Source organism: Panthera pardus, unplaced genomic scaffold, assembly GCF_024362965.1.
Source record: "Panthera pardus isolate Hobbes unplaced genomic scaffold, ASM2436296v1 HiC_scaffold_17, whole genome shotgun sequence".
NCBI classification, from domain to species: Eukaryota; Metazoa; Chordata; class Mammalia; order Carnivora; family Felidae; genus Panthera; species Panthera pardus.
Window position 1 is genome coordinate 96,685,539 of NW_026526732.1, and position 8,225 is coordinate 96,693,763.

Sequence of the window (8,225 nt, forward strand, 5' to 3'; positions counted from 1 at the left end):
TTCTGTGGTGAGGGGTATATTAAAACCACTGACCCATGTTTTTAATTGGGTTGTTTGCTTTTTCACTGCTGAGTATTGAGTTCTTTGTATACTTTGGATAACAGTCCTGTGTCAGATGTGTCTTTTGCAAATATTTTCTCCCAGGCTGTGGCTTGTCTTCTAATTCTCTTGATATTGTCTTTCACAGAGGAGAAATTTTTAATTTTAATTCAACCCGCTTTCTCAATTGTTTACTTCATGGTTTATGCCTTTGGTGTTGTATTTTTAAAAACATCATTATACCTAAAGTCAGCTTGGTATTCTCCTATGTTATCTTCTAGGAGTTTTATAATTTTGCATTTTATATTTTGTTTTATTTGTTTTTGTCATTGTTTAAGTGAGCTCCAAGTTAGGCATGGCTTGAACTCACAACCCTGAGATCAAGACCTGAGCTAAGATCACGTGTTGGATGCTTAACCAAATGAGCCACCCAGGCGCTCTTGCATTTTACATTTAGACCTATTATTCATTTTGAGTTATTTTTTGTGAAGGGTGCAAGGCAAGACATAGAATTTTAAGAGCTAAAGGTTAACACTATGCGAAAGTACAAGCAAGGTTAAGGGTCACTTGATTGGGTGGATCAAGTCATGTAGGAATTGAGCACGAGGGAATAATTATTAAATGTTTATTTTGAGAAAGAGCTAGAGAGACCATGCATGCATGCATGCATACACATGCACCCAAGGGAGAAGCAGAGAGAGAGGGAGAGAGAATCCCAAGCAGGCTCCATGCTGACATGGGGCTGGATCCCACGTCCATGAGATCACAATCTGAGCTAAAATCAAAGTCAGACACTTAACCAACTGAACCATCCAGGCGTCCCAGAGAACTAAAGAATAATTATTAAAGAATGGAGTTAATTAAGGACGTCTTCTTAGAGGGAGGAAATTTGAAGGAAGTTCACAATTGAAATGTGAGGAGGGAAGTTGATGAGCTAGTTTAAATAACCTGAATTGCACAAGCTGCAGAAAACAGACAATGTTTACCCTGAAAAGAAAAGAATGAAGCTCATGAGAAAGAAGATGACTGGCTATTTTCTTCAAATATGTGAAGATCTGTCATATGAAGTAAAAATGGCTGCATGAATAATACCTGGTTGGATGGTATCTGCCCGGCTCATTTCCCCTTCTGTGTAAATGGTCCAATTCAAAAAATGACCACTGCAGCCACATTTTTTAAAATATTTGTTTACTTTTGAGAGAGAGAGAGACAGAGACAGAGTGTGAGCAGGTGAGGGCCAAAAAGGAAGACACGGAATCTGAAGCAGGCTCCAGGCTCTAAGCTGGGGCTCGAACTCATGAACCGCAAGATCATGACCTGAGCAAAGTCACACGCTTAACTGACTGAGCCACCCAGGTACCCCTGTACCCATGTTTAAAGTACATGACCAGCCCCTCTTCATGGCTCAGTTGTTTGGACCCAAGAAAGCATCTCATCCAAGTTAGATATTCGGATTCTCCCTTTTGGAAATTTGAGATGGTTCCAGTGGAGGAGGTGAAAACCTAGGGGGTAACTGACCCACTAAATGAAGTGACCTGAACTACTAAATGACTACATAGAGACACTCCCCTGCCAAACTGCATTACACTGTGAGCCTGCAAGAAACAAGCCTTTATTGTATTAGGCCACTAAAATTTAGGGGTTGTAATAGTGATTCATCCACCTTGACTAATAACAGCAATTTATACTACATCACCTCTAAATATCCCTTCAAACTCTTAGATGCCTTAATTAAAGTAAGATTTAAGAAAAAAATCTAAATAGATGATCTGCAAGATGGAGCAAAGGCAAAAGAAAACGGAAGCAAGAGATTAGTTATAAATCTAACACAGAAATTTAGAATCTAAATCATGTCACTTTTGGGGCGCCTGGGTGGCTCAGTCCGTTAAGCATCCAACCTAGGCTCAGGTCATGATCTCACGGTTCGTGAGTTCGAGCCCCGTGTCATGCTCTGGGCTGACAGCTCAGGGCCTGGAGCCCCCTTCAGATTCTGTGTCTCCCTCTGTCTGCCCCTCCGCTGCTTGCACTCTGTCTCTCGCGTTGTCTCAAAAATAAATAAACATTTTAAATAAATAAATAAATAAATAATGTCACCTTCATGAGAGGCTTTCCTTCACTCCTCAATCTAAATTAATTAATAAATAAATGAATAATTAAAAAATAAATAAACAATAAATTATGTCCCTCTCACTATTATTGCCTTTCATACTCCCCTAAACTTTTCCTGTAATAGTATGTACTATAAATTACTATTTAATTTGTAATTATATATATCTGTAGGGGTTTATTTATTTAAAGTTAATCTGTCTCCCTGGATTGTAAGTGTCATGAAGAAAGTGACCATCTCTTTCAGTTCACTTTTTTATACCCAATGCCCAACACAGTAAATAGCCAAAAAAATATTTGCTGAGCTAATTAAGTAATTCTCAGATTTCTAATCTGAAACACTGAAGAAATGTTACGTATTGTCTGAGTCAGTATTCACGTATTGAAGAAACGGCAATATTTGTACAATCAAAAAATTAACGACTTAGGGAATATCAACTGTCTGCTGCAGTGTGCAGCACTCCAGAGTAGGTCAGTCAACAAATATGAGTTCCATTCCTCCAACTCTCAGGACATATGCCCCAAACCACCAGATGAACTGTCTGCAACAATGGAACGTGCAATGAAACAAGAAAGATGGACATTTAGATACTGGTCTTCCGAATACCAGGAAGGCCAAGAACTAGTCCAGGTAGGATGTCATTACTTGAGGAGCATCAGGGCCATATTAGAGCAACAGTGCCCCTCGGCAGTAACCAATATTCCATTGAAAGCCCCTGGACTAGGGGTGCCTGGGTGGTGCAGTTGGTTAAGCTTCCAACTCTTGATCTTGGCACAGGTCATGATCTCACAGTTCATGAGTTCGGGCCTCGCATCAGGCTCTGTGCCGATGGTACAGAGCCTGCTCAGGATTCTCTTTCCCTCTTCCTCTGCCCCTCCCCCACTTGTGCACGCTCTCTCACTCTCTCTCTCTTTCTCTCTCTCAAAATAAATAAATAAAACTTAAAAAAAATTTATAAAGCCCCTGGGCCTATGTTCTCAAACTTAGTGTGCCAGGTCCTGTCTTGGCCCAATCTTTTCGTTCTAAGCCTTTGGCCAGCACATTAACCTGGGTAGTCCTTATCTCTCATTAGATAACCTATCTCCCGTCTTGGCAAACATGACCTACTCTGTACTGGACACACTTGTACTATTCTTTTTTTTTTTCTTTTTTAACATTTATTTATTATTGAGAGAGAGAGAAAGACAGAGCATGAGGATGGGAAGGACAGAGAGAAGGGAAGACACAGAATCCGAAGCAGGCTCCAGGCTGGGAGCTGTCAGCACAGAACCTGACGCGGCACTTGAAGTCATAGACCACGAGATCATGACCCCAGCCCAAGTCAGATGCTGAACCAACTGAGTCACTCAGGTGCCGCACACTTGTGCTATTCTTGCTCTCAATTAAGAGTAAGATATTCTTACTTCAATTTCTAAACAAGTTGTCCAACTAGAAAAGGACTTCTTTCTTCCACAAGTGACCCATTTTTTCGTAATCGAGAATTGCTCAGCAAATAATATGAGGAAAATGTTCTCTTTGGAAAAGCAGAAGAGGAAAGGAAAAGGTAGTTTAGATTTTCCAAGAATATTTCTTATAAAATACTCCTACAAAATATTTCCTGAAACAGGCATGTCGCACCCAAGCTCTAAGTGTTTTGGGAGGACAATTTTTTTTTAAATTTGTGGCATCATATTACAGCCTTTCATATTTACATTTCATAATTGTCCTTTGATAACTGTTCAAACGGAGTCTGTTTCCCCGGTATATTAACGGTGGCTTCAAAAAAGTAGGGGAGGGGGAGTGGAAGCCATCAGTTCTACAAAGAACAATGTGCTAAGCAAATTGACATAAATGGTATTAAGGGAATTCTGGTATTTTCTAAGTAATAACTTAAGGATATTGAACAGAAGTCACTAGCCCACTGCAAGGCATCTTGTGAAATACTGTCTTCTGTCTCAAATGGTTATGAAATGAAAGTTAAAGGAGTACAAGACTGAACCTCACATTGCAAGCCAAGGACAATTAGGTAAGTTAATAGGTGTGATTTATCTCTCTCTATGGATAGCAAAATGAATTTGAAAAGTGCTTTGTAACCCAAAGAGCTTGGCTCAAGTTCAAACTGCTCCTACCATCTGTTTCCAATGTTGATTTGCAGAGTCCTTGGGTACTACTCTTTCCTGACCAACTCTCTGAAGTTACAATGCAAAGTCCTGTGTAACTACACTTGGATACATTTGCTTATGCCATGTTAGGTATGATACATGATTTGGATATGGCGCTTCACATGTATTATTTATATAGTCCAAGATTTTTAAGTACATTCCTTAATTCTCCACTTGGTCTCGTTCTGACCATTGGCACCTGTGATGGATCCAATTATTTTTTGGTTAAATTCAAAATCTCCAAGCATGACTTGAATTACATACTATGTTGACTTGTGTTATTACACCCAGTATCCTGATTTTTCTTTAATCTCCCTGTTCTATAAAAATTTCAGAAATAATCTCATGCTCACTCACTGGCTAGGGCTACAAATACATTCAGAGTGACAAGAGTTTATTTTAAAAAGCTCAAATAGATGTTTCCACTGCTAGGAGAAATCCTTTGAGTCATACAGAAATTAGTTCGCCAAAGGTTTGTAGGCCATGTCCAAACAAAGCCCCAAGATTATTTAAATCACAACTTAAAAAAAAATTTTAGTATCCAAAATGACATCCTAAGATATAATTTTGATAGTCCTGTGAAGCACTTTCTCACATAGACCAATCACGTAGAGAACATTTTCATTTTATCTGCAGTAGCTAAAAATGTGAATTTATGCTATTTCAGCAGTTCTTGCTATTTCTCATTAGTTTCTTTGACATTTATATGCTCAAAAAATACAAAAATAATTTTGTTCTGAAAAAGCTTCAATTCTAATATTGTCATTTATTTGATAATACTTTTCTACCTTCCTTCAAAGCCCACGCACTAATGGATAATTAAGCACTTTTCAAATTCCTAACAATATGTGTGGTATGAAACAGAGCCTTGAAATCTGACAAGCTCTAAAACTCATTATAATCTATCCAAGCCATAGACATGATGGATACTCTTACACAATTCAATCAATGTCACCCTTGGATGTTAGGGCAGTGAAAGAGGGCTGGCCAGAAGGGGCTAGAGCTACTTTTCCAGCAAAATGGGAGAGATGATGAATACCCTAGGTCTAGGTGGTCAAGAAATCATGTCCAGAGATGTCAACCAGACAGGAAGCAGCACATGAGGATTATAAAGGCAGGTACAGAAACTAGCAGGTGAGGGAATCAACAGGAACGGTTACCTTGGTACACGTCTGCCGAGCATTCCTTGCACCGGTGAGCTGCCCCTCCCTGTGCCAGCCTAATGGTTCTGGCCAGGGCTTCTTCTGTTCTCACCATTCTCCACCCACCTGGGCACAGGTATGGATTTCTGAAACAGACTGAATAAATCATAGTGCTAGTGCATTAGGGTTAACTGTGCTCCTAGTTTCTGAGCTGGTATAACACCATCTTATCTTTAACTCCTACTTTTACCCCATTGCCAGAACAAAGTATTGATGGGTGAGTGGAGACTGACAAGGGGGGAGTTGTAGGTAAGAATTGGGCCAGAAAAGGACTGAGCCAGTTCCTTTTTCTTCACATCTGAGGAAACCTAGAAACTGGCAAATGTAGAATAGCACCGTCTCCAGTATTGCAGCCATTTTCTGTTGGCCTCCTGGAGACAGGAAATCAAGTGATTTCTTATAGTTTTTCGCTTGAAGATGTGAGAAGTTATAGGAACAAAAAGAGTTACTGCCTTTGAAACACAGACCAAGAAAACTTGTACTGAAATAAGTTTCTAGGTCCAACATGGATCTACTCCTGCCCAGAGTGCCTAGTCAGTAAAAGAAAACTTAAATAATTTTCATGTCTCTGTAAATGCTCCTCTTGACCAGAAACACAGTATATCCAGTCAGCCAGTCCCCAAACCAAAGCCACTCTGGGGCCTTATCATCCCCAACAAAGAAGACTATTGGCTCCAACCAATCAGATATTTTTATTTGTCTCTCTCTAGTTCTCTATTCTTTATTCTATAAAAGCTTCTTGCCTTCTACCCCATTTGGCAATTCTCCAAATGGAGACTGTCCACTTCATGAAGTGTTAAATAAAGTTTGTCTGTATCACATAATTTGTCTTCTTTAGGCATTTTTTTTTATCACTTGTAACACCCTTTCACTCATAAATGGGCTGTAGAACAGATAACACAGGTTTCTGTAACACAATTTAACATTTAAATGAGTTTACTGGGGGGGGAGGGAGTCTTAGAAAATAAAAATTTATTTCTAAATAAATTAAAAATTTTTATAGTATTGGGGCCCCTGGGTGGCTCGGTCAGTTAAGCATCTGACTTTGGCTCAGGCCATGATCTCACGGTTCGTGAGTTCAAGCCCTGCGTCAGGATCTGTGCTGACAGCTCACAGCCTGGAGCCTGCTTCGGATTCTGCGTCTCCCTCTCTCTCCGCCTCTCCCCCAATCATTCCCTCCCTCTCTCTCTCTCAAAATAATGAACATTTTTTTAAGCTTTTAAATTTTTTACAGCATCGAGATACATGATATATAGATATGATACTATAAGTGAGCAACCACTAAAATAATAGAACTCTTCTGACACAAAACTAGGACTAGATTTATTATATTTTCAATGACTCGCATGGCACTAGAAATAATTGTCTAGTCTTTCTCAACAATTTGAAAATTATAATTATGGATGAAAAATTCAATCATCTATTCCACCACATTCTATAAAACAGGAACACTCGTGTCCTACCATTTATAATCTAGTACTTCAGGCATGCTGTCCTCTGCCTGTGCCCCCATTCCCTCCACCTCCACTCCAGGGCACTCAGGACTCAGGACCCCATAATTATTCTCTTGCTGAGCTACTCTTTGACCCTCTGAGCTCTGAGATCCCAGCAGTTGTGCTAAACCAAAACCCGGCATTAGTCAGTTCTCTGTGAGGTGGTCAATAACCTAGACCAAAATCTGCAAAACTGAGACCTCAGAGGGGGAAGAGAGTAAGACAAAGAAGGTGAAAAATGGAACCTTGATGCAATTCTTTGAGCAACCTTGGTTGTTTGGTTACCAGGCCCAAGGCAAAGTCAACCCTGTGAGTTTACTGGTACATACTTCCAAAGATGACAGATATAATTCATCTTTAAAGCCTAAGAGGTAGGCAAACTGGGCTTCATGGGTGTGTGACCTGGGTTCTGCTATCAGAAAGGCAATGTCTTGAAATTATTAATAATTTAATCTTTACGCTTGTACTTTGAATGTTTACTTATTTATTTGGGGAGAGAGAGAGGGAGGGGTATATATATAGAGAGAGAGATAATCACAGAGCCTACGTGGGGCTCAATCTCACGAACCACTAGATCATGACCTGAGCCAAAATCAAGGGTTGGACGCTTAACTGACTGAGCCACGCAGGTGCCCCTGCACTTGTACTTTGTCAATGAGGCGTGATGGGGTAATGGAGCATGCACGTGAGCAGAGCAGATACAGGCTGTCGGCAACAGTAAACTCGGACCCATGAACATAGTCTGCGGCACAAAAGTCAAGCCAAGAGACTAGGTGTCCTGGGGATCTGGTGAGCACCTGCATGCCTCAGGGCTCCAAGGTGATTAGAGATGGGTGGTGGCAAAGGTAGTAGCAGAAGCAGCAGAGGACTGGCCGCACCAGGGAACAGTGCTGGCACCTGTGGTGGGAGGGCAGCAGCCAGTCCATCCCCTGAGCCAGTTCTTCCTGGGGAGTCTGCACAAGTATTAACTCTCCCACCTGAGCTCTGGAACAGGCGCTGCTGGTGCTCAGGTAGCAAATCCTGTCTGTAATTATTACAGAGTAAAAGCATATACACAGACTTTCTGGGTCCTGGACACAATTCCAATGTTGCACGGGGTGGGAGGTAGTACTTGCCACATACCACCAAGCAATTTCTGGAGAGCAGCAGGCACCTGAGAATTCAACCCAGTTCTGACACTATGCATTTGGAGATGGCATCAGCCTCCATAGGTTCAGGGTATGATCTCACAAGATTGCCTCCC

The 8,225-nt window shown here is 40.8% G+C and overlaps 1 long non-coding RNA gene across 1 annotated transcript in view; it reads right to left on the reverse strand.

Annotated features, from left to right (window-relative positions):
• Positions 1–3,655, reverse strand: part of LOC109271793 (uncharacterized) — a 32,106-nt gene extending 28,451 nt beyond the window's left edge. The window contains exon 1 of the long non-coding RNA XR_002082112.1: positions 3,550–3,655. This is a non-coding gene — a long non-coding RNA (uncharacterized LOC109271793). The remainder of the gene's footprint in view (positions 1–3,549) is intronic.
• Between the last annotated feature and the right edge of the window lie 4,570 nt (positions 3,656–8,225).